Below are 24,080 nucleotides of genomic sequence, written 5' to 3' on the forward strand. Positions count from 1 at the left end.
TGGTACATGTGTGGCAGGGGACAGGCGGATGGACGGGCGGATTGGCAGATGGATGTTTAAATGGAGGTGGGTGGGCAGGAGGAAGATGGATTGGTGGATGGATGGATGGATGGCTTAGATGAGATGCTGGCTGGCTGAATAATCTTAGCTGGCCTCTCAACTTGTCCCCATATCTCCCAAGTACAGACCCCCAGTGTGGCTGATGGCGCCCCAGTTCTCCCAGACATCCACGCTCGAAACCTCGTCATATTTCACTTCCCCGTTTCCCTCCACGACCAGCAGTCCTGTTGATCATATTTCCTTGGTGCCTTTTCCTTCAGGCTCCCGTTCTCCATGACCTCAGTCAAGCCCCAACTCCACCTGTGTCTCCCGGAAGATCTCAGCTGCCCCTGCCCCCTGCTTCCTTTCCCATCAAAGTCGATCCTAAAACAGTGCCATCAACCGGATCTTCCTAGAGCTCCCCAGTGCCTGCATTTCCTCGCTGGGGTGCCACGCTTCTGAATTCTGCAGAACCTCCTCCTCTCAGCTGCTCTCATTCCTCCCCCGTAATACTCTGTGCTCTGGTCAAAGCTGGCAACAGGCCATCAGCCAAGGACATTCACCAAGCTCCCCCCTCCCCTCATGCTGTCCCTGCCACCTGCACTGTCTTCCCTGCCACCTCCACCCCCACAGCACACGGCTCCTCCTGGACCTCAACACGCATATCCAAAGCTGCCTCCCTGATGCACCCTCCCTAATCCCTTCAACCAGATAGGGTCGACGAGCCACTTCAAGACACGCTTACTGAGCAGCTACTACGTATGTGCCCAACCGGCTAGGGGGCCCTGGTGGTGAGAAGATGAGACGTGGGATGAGAAAGACACACTCTCTGCCTTCAAGGGGACACAGCCTGCTTGTGGAGGCGCCTGTGAGCAGGCGCACCAACACAGAATTCAAAGGGAAAAAAATGGGTAAAAGAGTGGAATATAAGTAGTTAATGCTCAGGGAGCAGGCATTGTTCTCGTGGGCCAGGCACTGTTCTAAACTTGGATCTATTAACGGATCTATTAACGGATCAAACCTCTCAACACACCTGGGAGGGAGGGCCCGGTGAGGAACCCAGCTGGAGCTCAGGTGGGGCAGTTTACCTGTGGCCATCCAGCTGCGAAGGGGCGGAGCCACGGTGGGAATGTCCAGTCTGGCTCCCGGGTCTGTGCTTTGAACAGCTCACGTTGGGATGGCAGAAACAGGATCGTGGGAGGCGGACAGACAGAGAAATTCCTGACCGGGCTCCCTCTGACCTCCCAGTCCCCCTCCCCCACTGGGCCATCATCCTGCACCCCCAACTCCTGACAACCTGGTCCCTTTCCCTTCAAGGCAGGAGGCTCATGTGAAAAAATGGAAATGAAAATGTAGCGGCAAAGGACTCAGTCTGTTGCTGAGACACTGTAGGACCCAAGGCAAGTTTCCTTCTCCAGCCGTACAATGCGGTTGGGCGGGCGACACGTGAAGAGCCTTTGAACTCTAACATGCTTAATCCTAAACGACTGCTCGGATGATAGAAGCAGCCCCGCGAGGCTCTTGGCCTCAGGGCCTGGCTGCATCTCCCAGGAACTCCCAGTTGTCCCCGAATACAGGATTTCAGCTCCTGGTTCCCGTGGGCTCCACTGTCCTACGTCTGGTCACCTGACTCTGTCCAGCTCGTCACTGCCCATCATCTTGTCTGCCCACTGACCTGGATCCATCTGCCTGAGCCACCCATCCATCAGCTGGCCCGGGCCCCTCCACCTTGTGTCCCCTGCCTGCCTGGTGTCTTGTCACTCTGCCCATCACACACACACACTTGCAGAGTCCACCTCCCCATCCCTGGCGCCTTCCTTGGCAAGCACCACAATGACAACAGAGAGATAAGGGGGCATGACTCATAGAGAAGTCCAGACTAAACATCAGAACCCGCTTTCCAGGGACCCAAACAGTTCTCTGCCCTCAGACATCCTCTGCCATCTCTCGGGGGCGCCCCCAGCCCCCTCCGTGCTTCTACTTGAGGGGCTTCTACTTGAGGAATCTGGTCAGGGCCACATGCCTCCTGCCAGAAACGTCCAAGTGGTCCCCGAGGAAATCATTGGACAAGAGCGCGAAGATGTGTGTACAAGGATGTTCATGGCAGAATTGTTTGTAATCGCGAAGGATTGGAAACAACCCAAATGTCCGAGAGTGGGGGCCGGTTAAATGAATTATGGTCCAGCCACAATGGAGAACCATGCAGCTCTTAAAAAATGATGATGTAGATGTATATTTATCGAAATGGCAAGACATTCACAATATATTATAGAGTGAAAAATGCAGGTTACAAAGGCATGTGTGCAAAACAAGACGCCATTTTTATTTTTTAAAAATCCATATATGTCAGAAGGATAATGCCCCCAAAATGTTAGCCAGATGGGGGTGGGATTATGGCTAATTAAAAATGCTTTCCTCTACAAAATGACACACACACATACATATATATATTATACACATGTATACATATGTATGTATAAATTTGCACTTGAGGATATGCAGTGACTCTGTATTGAAGACTTCCTACAAGCCCAGCGCTGGGCTAAGCCCTTTTTCTCTGTTTGAGAAAACCTCATTTATTCTTCCTTGCAATCCTACAAGGCAGCTTCGTTAAACCCACATTACAGATGAGGAAACAGGCTCACTCAGCTAATAAGTAGCAGAGCCCCATGGTTTAAACTTCTAAATTTTTTTATTTTAAAAATGTTTATTTTTTTGGCCACGCCTGAGGCACGTGGACGTTCCTGGGCCAGGGATCGAACTTGTGCCACAGTAGCGACCTAAGCCACAGCCGTGACAACACAGATCCTTAACCTGCTGAGCCACCAGGGAACTCCCAGAGCCTGTGCTCTTCATCAGCAGGTTGTCACGTTTCTCACACGGTTTAGCTATAATGTGCCTATTTTTAAAAAATAACATATATTTACTTGGGTGATAAAGAAATGACAGAAGTTAACAAGACAAGGGAAAAAATGGGCTGCCAAAATATACACAGCAACATGCCCTCAAGCTCTGGGGTGTTTGGCAGCTTTCCGGCAGCTGTGTCCCTGGGCCCATCCATCCCTCCACGCTGTATCCAGCACCTTGGTCCAGCCTGCTGGAGAGGGGCCAGGCAACCCTGGGTAGGGCTGGGTCTTAGGTATTGAAGGCTTTAATGTCGTGTGGATTGCGGGCCCCTCCTCCTGCCCAAATTTGCTTCAGTGAGGGGCATCAGCCATATGCCATGTGCCATGCTAGATGCTGGGGAGACCAAAATGAAAAAACCCAGGGCCTGCCTTCAAGATCTTCTCATCCAGGGCTGCGTTTTTCAACCTCTGCACTATCGACACTCAGGGCTGCATGAGTCTCTGTTGTGGGACCTGCCCTGTGCACTGCAGGATGTTCAGCAGCATCCCAGACCTCTACCCACTAGATGCTAGTAGCAGCCACTTACGCAGTTGTGATGACCAAAAAGGTCCTAGACATTGCCAAACGTCCTCTAGGGGGCAAAACTGCCCCTGGCTGAAAACCACAGATCTAGTCGATGATACAGGGCAGACAGGAAAAGCTAAACTAATTGCCATCGGGCTCAGGAGAGATGGGAGGCACATGTGCCTGGATGCATCAGAGAAGGCATCCTGGGATGCACCTGTCCCAGACATGTGAGGGTCCCGCAAGGTTCTTTTCATTCTACAGACTAAATCTGGGTGATCTCATCCATCCTTGTGGCTTCAAAGGTCTATTTCTGGCCTAGAACGCTCAGGGTGGCCCAGTCTTTTCTGCACAACTGTCCATCAGGCATCTCTATGCATGTCCCCCCAGCATCTCACATATCCTCTCTCCACAGCTCTTGTCCACCTCTTCCTGAAAGCCTTGCTTCTCTGGTGGCCCACACAGCTTCCCAGGTCAGAAACAGGGGCTCCTTCCGGCCCCCACATCTACCAAGCCTCCCAAGCCTGCCCATTCAACTCCTCCAACCTCATTGTCCTCTACTCCCCGGGCCCAGCCACGGCCCGTCCTCCCCGCCAATTCATTCTCCATGGGGCAGCGAAGTGAGGCTTCCAAGGCAATCCCTTCAGGCCCCTTCCCAGCTGAAAACCCTTCAGGGGCTCCCCATGGCACTCAGGCTGCTGTCCAAGCTCCTTCTCATGCCTTTCAAGATCCACAGGGCCCAGGCTTCAGCCCACCTCGCTGGCCCTGTTTCCTGTGACTCCCACACCCGTACCCTCAAGCTCTCCGTGTTCCATTTCAGCCAAGTGAACTTGCAGTTCCGCCCTCACTTGGTCCCCTCAGTCCTCGCCCGGACCCTGCTCCCCATCCTCCCTCCACCCCGCCCCTCTTCATCTCCTGGACAACTGCGAATCAACCTGCAGGTCTCTGCTGAACCACCTCTTCCTCCTGGAAGCCTCTGCTGCGCGCCGCCCCCGCCACCGGCTCTTATCATGGCTCCTGAGAATTGTTTAATTGTCTCCTTCCTGGGACCATCAGACTCCTATCAGCTGGGATCCTGTCTGCTTGCTCCCCACTGTATCTCTAGCATTTGGCACGATGCTTCGCACACAGTAAACATCACATAGGGATGCGTACATAGATATTTTAAACTGGATAAAGAATGGATGGACAGTCAGACAGACAGATGGCTGGGTGGATGCAAGGGACAGGTACTGGGTTAGGGTCTTTAATGTGCTGAAAGAGCTTCAGGGGACGGGTGTTCAGGTAGCTGGGCAGGTGTGGCTGAATGCGGGAGCGTGGGATTGGAGGCACAGTGGGAGAGAAAGGAGGATGCAGACGGATTACAAGGACCTTGAATGTCACGGTGCAGAGTCTGGACTTAATTCAGTAGGCGATGGGGAGCCATGGAAGGGTTTTAATCAAGCAAGTGACACAATCCCACCTGTGTTCGAGAAGGATCGCTCTGGCTGCAGCAGGCATTGCAGTGGGAGGGGATCAGAGGCGGGGAGCCCAGGCAGGAGGCCGCCACAACGGTTTCGGCAAAGCCAGTGAGGTCTGCGCCATAGCAGCTCTCGTGGGGTAGACGGGAGAGGGGAAAAGAGTAGAGACGGGGGGAAAATGAATCCATGGGAATCACGGATATATTCTGATGCCCCGGCCACATGCACCGACTGGCCAGTCCCTTGAAGGGTCCTGAGGTCCAAGACAGATCCGGGTGGTCCTGACTCAACTTCACACTCCTGCCAGGGGTACAGGCAGCCAAAGCCAGGTGCCAAACCGAACAGAGAAACCGCCACCTTCAGCATCACAGAAACCACGGATACAAACAAAGGGACAATAATGGTCCACAGTATTGCTTCACTAATGAAGCATCCTCCGTTCCAGGCACTATGCTAAGCACCATATACACTCACGCACGTGTAGCCTTCACACAACCCCCACATTACTTTCCCCAGCCTCCCACTGCCCAGAGGCGGCCACTGAGGCTCAGAGAGGCAAAATAACTCCCAGAGTCACGCAGGCAGCAAGTCACAAATGCAGGCTGGTCTGACTCCAATGCTCGGGTCTTTAATCAGTTCTATTATTGGCTGATGAAGGAACGGGGGGTGGGGGGGAAGGAAGGGAATTCCTCCAGGTTTCTGCACCCCATGTGTTCAGACCCAGACTCCTGTATTCAGAAGGCTGTCTCCACTGTAAAAGAAGTGGACTAAAGAGCGAGCGGTGTGTATATCCTTAACCCCCCAGTTAGGCCACTTTTGTGGAAACTGAAGAACTATCCTCTGGGGGCCCCCCTACGGGCCCTTGGCTGCAGAGTATGCAAAGCTGGTTTTGCAAATTAGAGAAAGGCAGCCCTTCCTCCATAGGAAGGACATAGTCTGCCTTGATGAGTGGAGCTTAAGACGATTTCAGCCCCACTTTCCCCTTGAACTGAGTGCCCTTGCACAGTCAACGACCTGCCCAACTGTACAGGATAGCCATGCCTCCACCCACCTGATTCCAGCAGCCACTGTGCATCATCTTTGGTGAGAAAAACATTCCCTCTGACAGACACAGAGCTCAAAGCATTTTACAGTCAAGTTTCTTGTCAGGCCTTGCCTCCTCCATGGGAGAGAAGGCCAAGTTCAATTACATCCATTGTCCTGATGAAAAAGTTGGGGTCAGAGCCTGTCCTGATGGTTAAAAAATAAATAAAACCTAGGCTTTCTCCAGATAGGCCTGTATCAAAACACAAGGTTCCAGGAAGCCAAGGCCTCTAGTCAAGAGCTCCACCTTAAGGGCGTTCTGAGGAGTCCAGGGGGCTGGAGAGTAAGCCCACCAGCACAGGGGACATGAAGCTTTTCTCCCTGAGCCCGGGCCTGAGCCCTAGCTCTCCTTTCAGCCTGACAAAGGTGGATTCCCTGCCCCTAGTCCCTAGTGCCCTGTAGGGGTCGCCCCAGGGCAGGATGGGGAAGCTCCCAGCCAGGGAGCCCCAGGCCAAAGCCATCTCCTTAGGGTCTCTTTTCCTGGAACCACACTGACTCCATCCTCAGCTCCCACCCCCTCCCAGGCCGAGCTGCACCGGCTGCTGCCCGAGTTATATAAACAGGAATCATTCTCTCTCTCTCTCTCTGAATACCTGAGGCTGCATTTCCGAATGAAGCTTCCTGATGGAAGAAAAAGGGGAAGAAAAAAAAAAAGAGCAGAGAGAGAAGCAAGGAAATTTAATTGGCTGACTCCTATCACCCATGTGGTAAATAAACTGGCTGCTCCAAACTTTGCGAAATCGCTAACTCGGAGGAGACAGGCCCTCGTGGGGTCCCTGCCCAGCCCCTTCTCAGAGGGCTGTGGGGTGCAGAGCTCCTGCAAAGGCCTTGGAAAAAAAGCAGAGCCCTGGGAACACAGCAGGGGCACTGGAAGTCCTGCCTGGAGGCACAATTATTCCAGACCACAAGAGATGCCCTGAGATCAGAGCCACCCCCTCCGCGCATACACTTTTTACAGAAGAGCTGTGACTTGTGTGGGTAACACCCCACCTTTAGGGGCCCCAGTGCATCTTCAGCGTCTGCTGTTTAGGCTTCTCTGCAAGAGGCATTTCAACATCTTTCCCTGGGTACTGGCCGAGGAGCACAGGGGTCTAATTTAAACCCCTCTTATACTTCAGCAGGTGTTTCCTTCTTCTGCTTGCAATGAGAAGGCAAGAAACTGTTCCCCCACCCCCACCCCCAGACCTGCCCGACCTATAAAGAGGGTCAGTGAAGCCTGAAAGTCAGGACACCTGGGTTCTGGCTCCGGCTCTGGCTCTGGCTGTAGCTGCCCTTGGGACCCGAGATTCTCAAAAGGGGAAGAAGGGGGGCCGAGCGATCTCTGCCGTGCTCATGGTCGGGAATAGGGGAGGGGGAGGCCTCATCTCCAGAAGCCAGCTGCAGAGATCTGGCTGATTCTGCAAAGCACTTGCCCCAGAGGGACTGGTGGGGCTGGGCCCAGGTAGGCACGCAGACACCCCTAGGAAGCAGGGTTTACATGTCGACAATGGCCTTCCCTTCCAGGGAGAATGTAAGAGGAGTATCCCAGACACTGGGAGATGGAGAGGAATAGGGGTGGAGAAGGAGCTGGGCCAGGGAAGGGGGTAGGGAACAGGTGACTGGAGCAGAGAGAAACCGAGGCACGCCACATGGAAAATGGATGGAGGAGAAACGGTCGCAAATGAGCAAAGACCCAAAGGATGGGTGTAGACACCGAACGCCCCAAAGAACTGTTAGAACAAGGGTAACTCAGGGGGACAGAGTGGGCACTGATGGACAGATGCAGGGGGTACTAATGAGAGACAGAGGGCCATGATGGTTAGGGAGGAGCCTAGGGGTTCCAAGGCAATGGAGATGCTGACACAAGGCAGTGGGGCCGTCTAGTGGGGGAGGAAGAGGCTAAGACCCAGAACCCCACAGGAGGCGGCCGACAGAGGGCTGGCAGCAGGCAAAAACCTCAAATGAGCCCTGAACTGGGGGCACCTTAGCGACACCCAGGGCCCGGATAAAGCTGGAATCAGACCCCAGAAAACGACTTGGTCTGTGCAACCTCAGGCCAGACCCGAAGGGGTGTAGAGAAGACAACTCGAGCTCCCAGAAGCTCAAGTTGTCTGTCGGCTTCAAGCGGCGACTTCTCTGCCCGCCACCAGGGGGTGCCCCTGCAGCTCGGGGAGACCCCGAGGGACTCCGGATTAGCTCCTTCCGCAGCAGCCCCGCCTGGTGGTCTCCAGCCGCACCCCGGCTGGGGGCAGGAGCCAGACAGCGCCAGGGAAGAGGGGCAGGGGAGATCAAGTCCGGAGGCCCTAGTAAGATGGGACCCGACAGTGCCTACACAATCCACAAGTCCCTCGTCATCGCCCAGGCCCCCGAGGGCCAGTCCCAAGTAGCGCTCCCTTTGGACGTGAGGCCGTCGGCCCTGTCCTTCTTCCGTGGAAGGGATAGTGTTGCCCGAGCCAGGTGCTCAGGAAGAGGGCGGCGCTGCCCCTCGCTCAACACCTGTCCGTCGCCCGGCCCGACGGCTGGAGGGCAGCGAGGTCGCGCTGGTGGGGCCGGCGGGGGGTCCCTGCGGGCCAGCTCGCCCCCTCCCCGGGAGGTGGCCGCAGCCGCGCGTGTCGCCGCGGCTTGAGTCAGCCTCTGGGTGCCCCCGGACGCGGCACGACCTCGCAGACACACACACCCGCGCGCACACGCTCACGCCGTGCGGTATTTCCCGGCCCGGACCCCGCCTCTGGGAGGGGCCCGGGAGCCGAAACCCGGTAGCCGGGGCTGGGGGGCCGCCGGGAACGCCGGGGTCCCGGCCCCCGCGCTCAGCCTGTGCGCCACCTCCCCAGCCCCTTTCGGCGCGCGGGCTTGGCCCCCGGCACGGCCCCCGGCGGCCCGCGGGGGTCCCGGAGGCTCCCGGGCGCGCGGCGGGCGGGGTGGGGGGTGGGGCGGGCGGGGGCCGCGGGCTTCGGGCCGCGAGGCGGCTCGGCTCCGCGCCGGGGAAAGTTTGGACGTGGGAAACTCCCTCCCCGCCCGCCCCGCCGAGAGGAGGGGGCGCGCGGGGGGCGGGCGCGGGCAGCCGGGCTCCCCCGGAGGCGGGCGGCTCGCCGCCCCCCCCCACGCCGCCTGCGGGGCCGCTCCTGCCGGCCGGGGGGCTCCCTCCCGGCTGGGCAGCCTCCCCTCGGCGCCAGTCCCGCCGCCCCTCCCGCGGCACCCCGCGCTCTTACCTCGGGGAGCGGCCCGGGGCTCCCCCCCAGTCCTGCCGCCTCGGGACGCTGCGTGGGGCGGGAGCCCAGGCGCGGGCGGGCGAGTCCGGAGCCCGGCGGCCGCCCGGAGGAGCCGGAGGGAGAGCGGGCGCGAGAGGGGGAGCCGCGGCGGCGTGTGCGCGCCTGTGTGCGAGCGAGAGAGCGAGGGAGCGAGGGAGTGAGCGAGCGGGAGCGAGGGAGTGTGCGTGTCTGACTAGGGGGGAAGTGTGCAAGGGACGGATCCCTTCCTTCCTCCCGCAGCCTCTGGTGGAGACTCGGAGAATGCAGCGCCCGCCGGGCAGGAGCGCCGCGCCGCAGGCGGCCGCCGGGCCGGGACCCCGCAGCCGCCGAGCCCGGGCCCCCGCCCCGGGGCGCGCCCCTCCCCCGCCAGGAGGGGCCGCCTCTCGGTCCCACCGCGGCCACGTCCCAGGAACCCCTGGGGGGCAGGGCCCCTCCTTCCTCCAACTGCAGATCCACGCGAAGGGAGCGCCCCCAGGAGGGGCCCCATCTCCCGCCCAGCCTGGCAGCTCCCCCGAGACCCCCAGTTTGAGACCCGACCCTTCTCCACCATTTGACTTTACGGCGTCCGGGGCTCCCCCATTTCTTTCCCACGACTATGGGAGCCCGGCTTCAGAGGAGAGGGGCGCAGGCTTCTCAGTGGCTGCCCCTGGCTGGCTGCCCAGAAAGCACCCCCGCCCCCGCGCCCCCACCCCCCACAGACCCAATGGTCTCAGAAGCAATCGCTGGACATCCTGCAACCAACAAAGTAAGGCAAGACATCCCCAGCCTAAATTTAGTGCCACCTTGGCCCCCAGAGCCTCCCATTTTATAATCTCCTCCCCTCCACTGCCCTGAAACACCATCCAGGGGGGTGAATTTTCCAATCTTTAAAATCCAGCTAGCCCGCTGCCCGAGGTCTTTCTGCCTGGCCCAGTTTCTTTCTCCTGGCAGCATTGGCGGCATGGTTTCTCTAGTCTCATCTCTTTAGGATGAGGCCTAATTGCGAAGTTCCCTTAGTTCTCAGTAGGAGGTTGTTGAGGGTGGGCTAGGAAACTGTGACTTCCACAGATCTGTTCTTTGTCTTGGGTTGGATGTCCCCCCAGGAGCTCCCCAAAGGGCTGTCGCATAGAGGGTGAGGATGGCAAGAGACAAGACCCCATGATACCCACCATGCTGTCGCTGACCAGACCCACAATGATGTATGAAGTTCAAGGTCAAGAGGGAGCTGGTCACCCCAGGATCCCTGGACTCCTGTGGGACTCGGACTCTAGCTCACCCCTATCCTGCATCCTCCTTTGCCTCCTTCCCTAGTTTCCATCTCTAGCCCCACGCCCTGGTCCTTCTTGCCTTCTCCATGGTGAATGGAGTCACCTGTCTCACTGGCTGCCCCTCTGGCCCCTCCCACTAAACTCCATCACTTTTATTTATTTTGAGATTTATTCTCCCTGTTTCCTCCCCTAAGTCCTCGGTTTATTCCCCTTCATGGATCTCTCCCAGCCCTCCTTCTCTGGGTTTCTCTCCTTCCCCCTCCTCTCTAGTCTTAGCCTCCAGTCTTTCATGCTTTCAGAGACCAGAGGCAGCCCTTCCAGATGCATCTCCTCACTTTTCTGTTCTCTCTCCCTTCTGCAGCTGCTCCTGTCCCCCCTTCCTCTTCCTCCAGGCCCTGATGTGGGCCATTCATCTCAGGAGTCAGACCTGCTTCATTGTCCACAGGTTGTTCTAGCCCCGGACCCTGTTGCGCTCACCTCTGCACCCCGGTTGCATGAATGGGGAAACCAGAGTTCCCGTCGTGGCAGAGCAGTAACGGGCCCAACTGGTATCCATGAGGACATGGGTTTGGTCCCCGGCCTCGCTCAGTGAATTAAAGATCCGGTGTAGCTGTGGCTGTGGTGTAGGCCGGCAGCTACAGCTCTGATTTGACCCCTAGCCTGGGAACCTCCATATGTTGCAGGTGCAGCCCTAAAAAGACAAAAGAAAAAAAAAAGGAGGAAACCAAGGCACAGAGGGCTGAAATGTCAAGATCACACCGCCGGCAAGTGATGCGATGAGGTTAGGACATGGCACTTGGGCCTGACCTCCCCCTCTGATCTGGTCTGGGAGAGGGTAAGCAGGGGCTTCTGCTGCAGTGTGACGGGGGCAGCAGGAGGCTGTGTTATGTGACAGAGGAAGCGCTGGGTGGAACGGGGCTGAGAGCAGGCTGATGGGCCACTTCCATCGGTGTCATTGTATAGATAAAATGCATGTCTGGGTCACTATTGTGTAGCAGAAGTGATCACAGCCTTGTACATGAACTATACTTCAAAAAAAACTTTAAAAATAATTTCAAAAAATAAAATAGCAATTGAAAAAGAAAGCCATATTCCTAAAAAAAAAAAAAAAAAAAAAAAAAAAACCTCTTCCCTGAAAGCCTTTGGGGAGCTTGGATCTTTTGAGCATAAACTGCCTGTCTTCTTTGCTTGGTCCTGCAATAAACACCATACTTTCCTTCACCCTCCCCCCAAAAAATGACATGATAATAACAATAGTTAGCACTGAGAAAGCACATGCCACGTGTCAAGCCCTATGCTAATTGCTTTCAGTGGATCATTTCAATTTGACTCTCAGAGCAACCAACATATGCATCGAGAGATGTGGAAACTGAGGCACAGAGAAACACTAAACTTGCCGCCTATCACACAGGTAGTTTGTTGGCAGAGTGGGGATCTAAACCACACCAGAGCCAGCATACTGAACAGGTGTGTGATACCTCCCCAGGCAAAGCAAGATGCCTGATGCAATGTAGGTGTTTGGTTAGAGGTCTGAGCCTGCGCGTGATTATGGCACAGCCTGGCGAGTGTACAAATAAGGGAGGTTCGGGGCGGGCAGGCTTGGGGGTGGGATAAGGAAGGATGGAGAGGGTGGGGACGTGGCTAGAAGGATTCCAGAGAGGGGTTCGTAAAAGCCCTCCTTCCTTCTCCATCAGCAGGGAGTCTAACACCATCCAGCTGCACCGAGCAGGGTTTCCTTGGGAGTAGTCACCGGCTCCGTGGATTTTCCCTCCCTCTAGCCCTGTGTTCCTCCACGGGGCACGACTGACAAGTGGGGTCCTGGTTAAGGCAGGATTTTAGCAGCATCCCTGGCATCTACTCTCTAGGTTCCACACAGCTACCAGGAACCCCTCCCTGGTTGTGACAAAAAAGTGTCCAAACGTTGCCAAATGTCCCCTGAGAGGCAAAATCAGCTCCAGTTGAGAACCACTGCTCTAGCCTGAATGCCTCGATGGCAGGTCTGCTCCGGGGCACCCTGGAAGTTTGAACAGGTGTCAAGGAAGCAGGCAGGCTGCCCTCAGCTCTGGGCTCTGTCCTATTCCCCAGCCCTTCTCTCTGTCTCGACACTTGCTCATCCTGTGGCCGGAGCCGGAGGTGCCTCGATTCTCTCTGCCCTCGCCTGCAGAAGCCCTTCGCTGTCTCTCTAGCCCCTGTTCATCTCTTTACCTCTTGTCTGTTGCCTTCTCACCCACTGTCCGATGGTCTCCCCTGCTCGAGGCCCCCTCACCCCTGTCTCCATCAGTGTTTCTGGGTCTCCCAGACTCTTTCTCTCTTGGTGTTTGGAACCTTATTTGTCTCTTTCCACCCGTCCTTCTAGTCCTCTCTCCCCTGGCTGTTTCTCTCCCTCCCTCCCTCTCCCTCTCTCCACTTGCTCTTCTGCTTGTCCATCCACCCTCATTCTCTCTGACTCCCTGTCTCTTCCTATCTCTGTCCCCCTCCCTCAGGCTCCCTCTGCCTCCCCCTGGACTGTCCCACGATGGCTCTCTGAGTCCCCATGGTCCTCCTCCCTCTGCCTCTCCCTCCCCTTCCCCTTTCTCCTTCCCCCCGACCTTCCTTCCTTCTTTCCATCCCTTCCTCCCCCTCCCCCACTCCCTTCCTCTGTTCTCTTCCCTCTATGTCCCCCTCCTCCCTCCTCCCTCCTCCTCTTCCCCCCACCCCTCCCCTCATTTTGTCTGTAGGAGCTGGAAGTTAAAAGCTTTTCCGAACTTGCTCTCCAGTCGCTGTTCCCGGCGCCTTTCATCTCGCCAGCACATTTGTAAAACTGCGCAGACTGAAGGGCCGTGACATGAACAACCAAAGAAATGTCAGCGCGGGGACTGGGGCCACCAGCCCGCCTGGGGGGCAGTCAAGGAGCACCCCAGCCCCTCCCTGCGACCCAGAGCCCCCACGAGGGGCTCACAGTGCCCTAAGGACCCCAGGCTTCCTTCCAGGGGTGGCGCAGGGCTGGGGCGGGGGTGAGCGCTGGGGTGGTGGAAGGTCACCTCCCTGGAGAGCCTGCGGGGGAGCCACACGCACCAAGCACCTGCTGTGTGATTAAGCACCTCATCTTGTTCATCCCAGGGCCAGACTGGTTCAAAACCCAGCACCCCACTTACCAGCCGCATCATCCTGGGCAAGTGCCTTCACCTCCCCATGTCTGCTTCCTCATAGGTAAACAGGCATGACGATAACAGTGCCTACGTCAAAGGAAGGCTGGGTGAATGAGCGAGTCCATGTAGGCACTTAGAATAAGTGTTTGCTGTAGTTAATAAGGAGAACAACAACTCGTTAATGTGGGATTATCAGCCCCATGCTCCAAAGGAGGAAGGTTTAGCAGGGGAAAGTGACTAACCAGAGCTAGTCAGGGACAGAACAGGGGTTAAAGCCAGGCTTCCCCTTCTCCCCCTCCCCCTGTGTTCTCCCTACGGGAGTGAACACAGGGATGAAAATAAGCTCCAAGTGTTAAAGACTGAGTCTGTTTTGTTCCCTGCTGTATCCTGTGGATGCTGCATAATAGATGCTCAATAAATAGTTGTTGAGTAAATGATGAGCGAAGGAGAAGGGAAGACATGAAAATGGCTGGAAAGGTGCCAAAGCTAGCAAATGGAAAGCCTGCTTTGTTTGGGGTGGGGGGTTGGTGTGGAAGAAGGAGCCAGTGCCTAGGGAAAGTCTGGGCAGGGAGAACTTGTCACTAGGACCCCGGCTGCGGCAGTACCACGGACAGCAGACACCAGACACGCCCCCAGGCTCTGGGATGGCTGCGTGACCCAGCCCCTCCATCTCCGCCTGCACCCAGATCCTCTGACCCCCGCTCCTGGAACATCTGTCTGGGACTAGACCCCAACCTTCTGCCTCCCCCACACACTCTGTCTCTCTTCTCTCTGGTCCAGATCCAAAGCAGCCCACCAAGAAAGGGGTGAGCCTTCTCCTTCTTTCCTTCCCTTCCTCTCAGCCAAAACAGAGTCTGCAGCCCTGAGCCTGGAGATGGGAACAGGGCTCCCCTGGGCTTTCCTGAAAGGCCCTAAAGACGCGGTGAGAGTAGAACAGGGCCCGAGCACCTGGACCATCCCGCCCGAAGCCCTTCCCTGGGGTGGGAGAGTGAGACAGCCCTGCCACACACATACCCGGCGACCCCCCCCCCCACCACCACTTCAAACACTCGACTCTCCCTGAATTATTCACCTGCCTCTCCCCAGGGCTGCTGCAGCGCGCCCAGCCCAGGTGCTGAGAAGGAAAAAAAGCAGGAGGGCCCATTAAATTTAAACACTGCTGAGGATTGTCAGATGTGAGGTTCTATTCCTGGCCTGGGGAAGAGCAGCCAGCAGGAGGGGAAGGGGGTTCAGCAGGGGGCGGAGGGGAGAGCCCACCATGGGGTGAAAGTCTTGCTGAGAGCCAGTAGGGGAAGGCCTGCTGCTGGAGAACCCGCGCCTTCCCGCCTGGCAGGCCCTCGCCCACGAGGAAGGGGACCTTGCAGCAACACCTCACTCCCCTGGCTCTGATAAGGCAGGAGGACCCATCGAAAAGGAGCTTCTTGGCAGTTGCCTGAAAGCCCACCATTCCTGCTTCAGCGTGAGGTGAGGAGCGGGGCAGGGCTCTCGGGCGCTCTCCTGCTGCCTCCTTCCTGCTCCTTACAACCCGGGAATGCCAACGCTTTTAGAATATTCTTTTCTTTTTTGTCTTTTAGGGCTGAATGCACGGCATATGGAAGTTGCCAGGCTAGGGGTCTAATGAGAGCTGCAGCTACAGGCTACACCACAGCCACAGCAATGCTGGATCCAGGCCACTTTTGCCACCTACACCACAGCTCACAGCAACACCGGATCTTTAACCCACTGAACCCGCATCCTCATGGATATTAGTTGGGTTTGTTATCACTGAGCCATAACAAGAACTACAGTCTATATTCTAAAAATCACTCCCTGGGAGTTCCCATTGTGGCTCAGCGGAAACGGATCTGACTAGTATCCATGAGGACACAGGTTCCATCCCTGGCCTTGCTCAGTGTGTTAAGGATCCGGCATTGCCATGAGCTGTGGAGTGGGTTGCAGACGTGGCTGGGATCTCAAGTTGCTGTGGTTGTGGTGTAGGCCAGCAGCTGTAGCTCTGATTCACCCTCTAGCCTGGGAAATTCCATAGGGCACAGGTGTGGCCCTAAAAGGTAAAATAAAATAAAAATCACACTTTGAGCTTCTATAAAGCCATTCCTGCCCCCTTGGATATTTTTTTCTTCCTTTATCTTATTGGAAAACTTCTATTTATCCCTCAAAACCCAGCTTAAGTAGCACCCCACCAGATATCATTAAGCTCACCCACCTCTGCTCTCCATTGAATCTGGAACACACAGCCTTTGTTGCTTCCCTCTTCGTGCCCCACATAAGTGGCAAAGTCCTTGACTGTCAGGCCTGATGGGGCTGTCATGGATCATGATCCTTTAAGAAGCAACAGAGAGGGAGCTAGTCACCCTAAAAAGTCTGAGATCTCTTTGCAGTCCTAGCTCTGGCCCCAATTCTGTGTTTTGGGGGGGAACCCCTGACTCTCTCTTGGCCTTGGTTTTCTATTCTGTAAAATGCAGGAGAAGTGGCAGGGATAATTTCCCAGTGGCCCAGGGCCCTTCCACTTATAAATCCAGGATTCTCCATTACACACATACTCTTTGAAACCATCCCTTGCTCTTTCCCCAGGTGGATGCTATCTGGCCAGCCCCCTTCTTGATACCTGAAGCAGTGATGGGCTGGACCTGGCTTGGACCAACTCAGCAAAGCCAACTGTTGGATTTTCCAGGAATTTTGCCAGTCAGTTTTGCGTGTCCTTGAAATTGACCATGTTGAGAGTATTTACACCATGGAAATTGGCAAACATTCAAATCAGGGCGTCCCCTCTTATTCCCCCAGCGCCCGTTTGCTCTGCTTCAGCACCTCCAACCCCTCCTCCAGGCCTTTGCTCCCTTGGTAACCCTATTTAAGAGGTGCCTGGCTTATCCCTTGCCATTTGTCAGCTCCTGCCCAGGCTGCAGGTCCCCAACTCAAGTGTCATCCACTCCGCATGAGTACTTCTTGCTTTGATTTATTGTCTCCTCACTGTCACCTCGCTCCACAAGGAAGGCTCATTTTTAGTGACAACACAGTTTTATTGGGGAAGCACACACCCTTTGGAGCAGCAGGTGGGAGTGGAAATCCTGGCCCTGCTTTCTGTCCACAAGGTTGTTTTCTTGTCCGTGGGGTTTCTGCTCCCGACTTGCTCAAGTGCAACGGCACCGGGCCAGCTCCTCACCCCTGCCCTCACCCTCTGTCTTATCACTTTGATGTATTTATCTTCTTGGCTCTGGTTACTTCCTGGCCATTACCTTTATTTAACTTGTCCAATGTCCACTCTTCCCTCTAGACTATAAGTTCCACGAGGGCAGAGATCTTTTCTGTCTTGGTCACTGCTCCTAGTACAGTGTCTGGCACACGGCAAATACACAATCATTTGGCCACATAAGTGATCATGGCCTTGGGCAAATCATGGAGACTCCCTGAGTTTTGGTTTCCCAGTACCTAGCCTGGAAGAATTCTTGTGAGTGTATATTCTCAGCTGGCCTGAGCTGCTGTAGAGAAAAGCCCAGGCCTGGGACCTTCGTTCCTGCTCGTCCCCTGCTCCACCACCAACAGAGTGCCACCTTCGGCAAGCCAGTCCTCTTCCCCACGTGTTGGTTTTGCCAGGAGGTTGGGTGAGGTGATGAGCTGGATGGAGAAATCATTTCAGTCTTTGGGCCGCATCTGCTGTGCTCTCCCATCCCATCCCCACCCCCACCTCATTCATTCTTGCAGCAAATATTTACTGAGCATATGCTATGTCCCCAGCTCTGAGGATGCAGCAGTACACTGTATCCTCGTGGACTTGCAGTCCAACTGGGTAGGACAATAAACAAGCTACATCAGTAAAAGAAAGAGTAGGTTGGGGCTAAGTAGAGATTTAAAGCAGGAAAGGGGCACCAAGAATGTCAAAGGGGGTGTCCCCATCCTGGGAAGGGAGTGGTCTAGAAAATATCCCACTGCTGAGTGTGACGTGTGAAGAAGCAAGACATGGGTGTTCCCATCGTGGCTCAGTGGTTAACGAATCTGACGAGGAACCATGAGGTTGTGGGTTCGATCCCTGCCCTTGCTCAGTGGGTTAAGGATCCGGCGTTGCTGTGCTGTAGGTCACAGACGTGGCTCAGATCCCACATTGCTGTGGCTGTGGCGTAGCATGGCTACAACTCCAATTGGACCCCCAGCCTGGAAAACTCCATATACCATGGGTGTGGCCCTAAAAAAGACCAAAAAAAAAAAAAAAAATGAGGCAAGACACAAAGAAAGTGGCTTTTTAGGGAAAGATCCTCCCCTGTGAGGGCCAAAGCCGAGAGCAGAGGCTGGCCAGGTGTGTTTGAGGAAGAGCCAGGAGGCACCGGGTCTGGAGCCCAGGGGGCTGGGGGCAAAGGATGGCACAACAGAGTAAGGACGCCTGGTTCTCTGCCTCCCTCCCTCCCTCAGTGGGAAGGTGGTCCCTAAGTTTGTGGCCTCGGAAGCTGGGGGCTCCCCTCCCTCCACCCTTCTCCCTGCCTGCCTGCCAGGGCCTCTCCTGAGCTAGTGGGGAGCCCAGGGCTTTTGGATGGGCCATTCATCTCCCGGTGCCGCGGGCTTCCAGGAGCCGGGCACGTCCTCCCTCCTCAGCCCCGCTCCCCTGAGTGGCAGAGACAGGTGTGAGGAATTAGCTGTGGGGACTAATGCCATGACAGGAACCGGCACAAAAGAAGAGGACAGAGTGTAATGTTTATTATGTTTGAAGCAAAGCAAACACGCGGCCTATTTATGTATCTATAGAGAATTAATTGGCGAGCGGCAGCAAGAAGCAGATTATAAATTAGAATCATTTTCGCCAACTGAAACCCATTCATCTTGCTTCAGAATGGGCCTGTCACCTCCTCCTGACTAATTCCTTTTAAATTCGTGGCTTTTTCTCGCCGGCCCCCCACAGCTCTCACCTTGAGACCCTGAACCCCAAGAGGTTGCTCCTGCCTCGGGGAAAGGCCATGCGGAAGCTCTGTGCTCCTCAGAGGCCCTGGCTCGTTCCTGGCGCCGGCTTCCCGGAGGGACCCCCCACCCCCCCCTGTCTTGGGTCTGAGCCCCTGGTGACCCTGCTTTACATTGTTGTCCCTTCTCCCCTGTGGCCCAGGGCCTCCCTCAGGCATCTCCTGCTCTGGCCGGTCCCCAAGCACCTGGCAGGAAGGGAGCCCTGGCAGCAGCCCAGGCCGGGCAGGTGGAAGGGGCCGCCCTCCTGGGGACCCTGAGGCCCTGGCCACTGCTGCCTGCTTTTGATTTTGAGCTTGGAGCAGGCAGACTCCCCGGAAATCAAAGGGAAACCGTGCTGCTGGGTCCCCGGCGGGCCTGGCTCCGGTTTCTCTCACCTGGAGTCCATGGAGATGAAAGCCTAGGGTAGGGGCCATGGCCAGGCCTGGGGGTGGAGCCAAGACAGCCTGGGGGGCGGGGGGAGGCGCCTCATGAACCCCGCCCTTCCTCCCATCTAAGCTGCTGCCCTTTGAGCTGGAGGCAGCAGCAGGCAGGCCTAAGCCAAGGCCTTTTGGGGGGGGAGACAAAACAACCAGAATGCTAAATATCAGAAGCCTCATGATCAAAAACATGAGCCCTGAGCCGGGTGTAGGTCTGAATTCAGGTAGCACCTCCCGGCTAGAGGTGGCCCCGTCACGGCATCTCCCCAAGCCTGTTTCTTTGACTGTAAGGTAGAGATGATGCTGATAGTACCTATAACCTGAGCTGATATTCAGCGGGCCTTGCACAAATGTTGCCGCACTTTCATGCTAATCAGTAAATAGCCAATGGACCTCATGCTCTCGCCCGCTACCACCCCGGTCCCACCTAGGACACTTCTCCTGCCCACAATCCAAAAACTAAAGGTCAGCGCCTCTGAGCACCTCAGGGACTTGCTCCAGCCTCTATAGTGAATGTCCTGATGGGTCCACATAGGAGGTACTGGATGTTACCATCTTCCGCCCTGCCTGCATCCCACAGGTATTACAAAGCTTAAACAAGATGATGGGAGGGCCTGGCTTCCAAAAGGTGCCCAGAGATATTGGTTGACACTATTTTTTTTTTTTTTTTTCTTTTCAGGGCTGCACCTGTGGCATAGGGAATTTCCTGGGTAGGGGTCAAATCGGAGCTGCAGCTGCCATCCTACTCCACAGCCAGAGACACGCCATATCCGAGCCACATCTGCCAGCTACACCACAGCTTGCAGCAACACTGGATCCTTAACACACTGAAAGCAAGGCCAGGAATCGAACCTGCATCCTCATGGACACTATGTTGGGTTCTTAACCTGCTGAGCCACAATGGGAACTCCAACGCTATTATTCATCCGGACCAGGGTTCAAGGTCTGGAATCTGAGCATTCCAGGCCCCTCCTCTTCCGCTTCCTCTCTACCTTAAAAAAACGCCCACCATGGGAGTTCCCGCTGTAGCCCAGCGGAAATGAATCTGACTAGGAACCACGAGGTTCCTGCAGACGAAGCTCGGATCTGGTGTGGCGGTGGCTGTGGCGCAGGCCAGCGGCTATAGCTCCGATTAGACCCCTAGCCTGGGAATCTCCATAAACTGCAGGTGCAGCCCTAAAAAGATGAAACAAAAATCAACAAAAAAAGAAAAGCCCACCAATAACTTCCACTATCTACCAGCAATCCCCCGCCCTCACCCCAACTCTGGCTATTCCCTGCAGCCCGCCTGGGCACTCACCTACTGGGCCTTGGGCTTTGGGAATGCAGAGTTTCAGAGGCAGAACTGGGGCCCCTGGAGGGCAGGACCTCAGGTGGACTGACCTCTGTGCCCCCCAACTCCCAGAGCAACTGAAGCCAGGCTGTCAACCAAGGGCCAATCACTGAGGCAGAGGGACAGACTTGGGCCCAGTTGCTAGCAGGACTCGGTACCCCATGTGGTCATTCAGGCCTTCAGAAGCACCCAAGATCATCTTATCAAGGGGCCCCAGAAAACTTGGAGATGTGGAGTTCCCGTCATGGCACAGTGGTTAACAAATCCGACTGGGAACCATGAAGTTGTGGGTTTGATCGCTGGCCTTGCTCAGTGTGTTAAGGATCCGGTGTTGCCGTGAGCTGTGGTGTAGGTCCCTGACGCGGCTCGGATCCCACATTGCTGTGGCTCCGGCATAGGCCCGTGGCAACAGCTCCGATTGGACCCCTAGCCTGGGAACCTCCATATGCCACGGGAGTGGCCCAAGAAATGGCAAAAAGACAAAACAAACAAACAAACAAAACAAAACAAAAAAACCTTGGAGATGTGAAAGGAAAAAAGAAGGAAAAAATATTAGCTCCAAAATACAAAATGAAATGTGCACAATCAAAATTAAGTGAGTGTTTAAATGTCTACAAAACCAAGCATGGTGCCAAGGAGTCGACACCCATTCAGCTCGCCTCTCCCACACCCAGGCATGAGACACGTGCGAGGTGGGAGTGGGTGCATTTTCCTGTGTCTGGTGTGGAGGGGAGACCCCTCAAAGCAGGAAGGCGCAGGGGCCTGTTCCATCTTCAGACCCTTTTGGCTCCCAGCCCTGCTCCTTACTCACTGTGTGGCCTTGGGCAAGTCACTTTCTGGGCCTCAGTTTCTTCATCTGTCAAATGGGGAGAACCACTCCCCAGCTCTCAGGGTGGCTTCGGGGATCAGGCAAGCATGTTTCGGGAAAGCATAGCAACCCCTAAAGTGCTGGTTTCCAGTACTGGGGTGGGGGCTTACCAGAGACTGGCTGGGGACGACTTGAACTTCAACCCCTGGGGCCCTACTCAGGTTCTTTCTCCTACACAGGGTTATGGCCAAGGATGATATTCAAACTATGTAACAGTTGGGAATGGACACTGGGAATTGAAGCAGGACCCTGGAGGCCCTTTCTGGGTGAGGTGTAACCCATTACTTGCTAGATCCTGGGAAAAAGCCAGGGGCTCCGAGAGGAGTTGGAAATCAAGGGGGTAGCTTGAGCCCTTGGGAGGCTCAGAAGGCAGGGAAGCAGCTATTTTGTCCCCAGAATGGAAGGGTGTCAGCATTTTTTTGGGGGATAGTGATGGCAGGTGCAGATTTTTATTGAATAGTTACCTTGTGCCAGGCATCAATCAGGTGCTTCTTAAAACACTTTAACACCTAGAATAGCCCTATTGGTGCCTCCTGGCTGTACATGGCCTGTCATCTCCCAAGATGGGCTGGGACACCCTTGTGAGGGATGTGGGGTTTGGAGGTCATGGTTTATAGAAGGACCCTGTGACCCAGAGATTCTGCTCCTGAGTATCCATCCCAGGGAAATTCTCAGCCTGTCCCTGAGGGACACGTTAGGGGATGCTCACCCCAACATCATCTGGAGTAGGGGAGCTGGGGCTGACCCGGGTGCCCTCTCCCGGGGCACCAGGCAGGAAAATGAGGGGAAACCCAGCATGGAGTCTGGGGAGGTCTGGAGGGCTGTTAGTGGAACAGACAGGTAAGGATGGGTCTTTAAAAGACAAAATGAAAGGCGTAAGAAACCATTGGGGACCTGTAGCATAATACCATTTATGTGAATTCAAAGTGCATTCAGACGGTGGTTGCATGGATCTCTACGTGCTGAAATTTATAGAGCCGAACACCAAAAAAAAAAAAAGGGTCATTGTAACTGTATGAGAAATAAAATAAGACAAGAGCCCCCCTCCCCCTTCAGAGGGTTTGGTCTAGGAGGGGAGACACACATAAAAATGCATTCATGCAAAATCGTCCTCATTTGCAAAAACACAACAAAAAAGCTCCCTTGTCACCTCGCCCCTCCAGGAACTCCCAGGCTAATGCAGCGGACAGAGGGGAAAAAAAAAAACCCAACTCACTGTAATCTCATCAGGGCTGTGCAAGCGTACAAGGTACTCTGGGACCGCAGATGAGGGAACAATTTATTCTGCCTGGGGGAACCCCAGAAAGCAGCCCCTGAAAAAAGATGATATGTAATTTGAGTCTTCAACGCTGTGCAAGAGGAGTTCAAGGCATAATATGATCTCTGCATCAGAAAGCAGGCAACGCTTTACCCAAGAGAATCAAGCTGGAAAGGTAGGATTTAAGGTGCCGAACGAGGAGATGCAGCTGGCTGGCGGGGCATTATAGGCTTGGGCATTATCAGCTCCTGGTGGCTGGGCCCCCTGCAGTCCAAGCTGGGCTTGAATCAGCGGGCTGTGCCCCTGCCCTCCACCCCACCCATACCCCGCCCCAAGAGGCTTGGCAGGGCTCCCCTGTGCCCCGGGAAGAAAGGTGGCCTCTTCCTCTCGGCCTGGAGCCTGCTGGTCCCACCTCCTGGGCCCCTCCCTCTCCTGGCCCCTCCCTCCCCCTTGCAATCCATCACTCGTTCTGCCCTCTTGTCCCTCCAGATTGGTTATTGAATTTGCCTCCTCCTCTCCAATCCCAGCAGCACACAGCCTGAGCCCAATCCCCGGCCAGCCCTTTCCTGGCCCATTACATCCCCCGCGTGTCTCGCTCTCCAATGCCCCTTCATCGTGTAGCCGGAAGGAGCCTCTTAAAGTCAGATCTTCGCCGCTGTTCTCCTTACACGGCTCCCCATGGCCCTGGGCATAGCATCCAGCTTCTCGAGTTCCCCACCTCGCTCCTATTCACACCTCACCAGACACTTGAATCCTGCCCTTTCTCATCTCTGTGCTTTGCCCAAGGTGCCCTCTCCCTTTGGAATTCCTTTCTGTCTCCAGTTTTCCTAGCGAACTCCTGGGCACTCCTCAAGGCTCTCCCTCGGAGCCCACCTCCTCCTAGAAGCCTTCAGTGATCATCCAAGACTGCAGGGCATGTTTCCTCTCTGCTCTTGCATCCCCAAATGCACCCTATTCTAGCACAGCTCACACTGAATCCAAACTGTCTCTTTACTTCCCTGTTAGAGGTTTTGAGATTAAAACAAATGGGCTTTGGACTTAGGCTCCTCAAATCTACTACTGGTTCTGCCTTGTGATGACCATGAACAGATGACTTGATCTTTCTGTGTCTCAGCTTTCTCATCTGTAAAATGGGGGTGGTGGCTCAGCAGGTTAAGGATCTGGTTTTGTCACTGCTGTGGCTTGGGTTCAGTCCCTGGCCTGGGAACTTCCACTTGCCGCAGGTGGCGCCAAAAAAATAAATGGAGATAAAAAGAGGACCCACCAAAAATTAAAAACAAAAAAGTCCTCAACCCCCAAAGTACTTACCTTGTTGAGAAGAATGAAGGGATTTGCATAAGTTCTTAGCCCAGTGTCTGGCACACAGTAAAACTCCATAAAAGTCGGCTGTTGTCATCCATCTCCCCACACCAAGCTTTGATTTCCTGGAGGTCAGGGGCCCGGCACTTTCCCAGGGTCTGCTTGTTGAGTGGGCCTCTGCCGGAGACCCAGCTGTTGGTGCGTTAAGAGATTCCACGCAGGTGCCCCCCATCAGCCAAGTCTGAGCCCTGGGTATCAGAATTGATTCTTATACTTTTATTCCTATTTTTTAATTTTTTTATTTTTAGGGCTCCCAGCCTGCAGGTCGAATCAGAGCTGCAGCCGTGGGTCTATACCACAGCCACAGCAA

The 24,080-nt window shown here is 55.3% G+C and overlaps 1 protein-coding gene and 1 long non-coding RNA gene across 3 annotated transcripts in view; both read right to left on the reverse strand.

Annotated features, from left to right (window-relative positions):
- The window catches only part of CDH22 (cadherin 22), a 132,023-nt gene extending 122,527 nt beyond the window's left edge, over window positions 1-9,496 (reverse strand). The window contains exon 1 of the mRNA XM_021077733.1: window positions 9,182-9,496. The gene's annotated coding sequence lies outside the window, so the exon portion shown is untranslated. The remainder of the gene's footprint in view (window positions 1-9,181) is intronic.
- LOC110257435 lies at window positions 13,604-23,952 on the reverse strand. Of its 2 annotated transcripts, XR_002340019.1 has the most exons (4): window positions 23,720-23,952; window positions 22,370-22,466; window positions 15,799-15,914; window positions 13,604-13,682 (listed from the first exon to the last, which is right to left on the reverse strand). It is a non-coding gene; the product is annotated as an uncharacterized LOC110257435 (long non-coding RNA). The 2 variants fall into 2 exon arrangements; XR_002340020.1 differs by lacking the exons at window positions 13,604-13,682; window positions 15,799-15,914 and adding an exon at window positions 16,117-17,207.

Source organism: Sus scrofa, chromosome 17 (genome assembly GCF_000003025.6).
Source record: "Sus scrofa isolate TJ Tabasco breed Duroc chromosome 17, Sscrofa11.1, whole genome shotgun sequence".
Classification (NCBI taxonomy): domain Eukaryota; kingdom Metazoa; phylum Chordata; class Mammalia; order Artiodactyla; family Suidae; genus Sus; species Sus scrofa.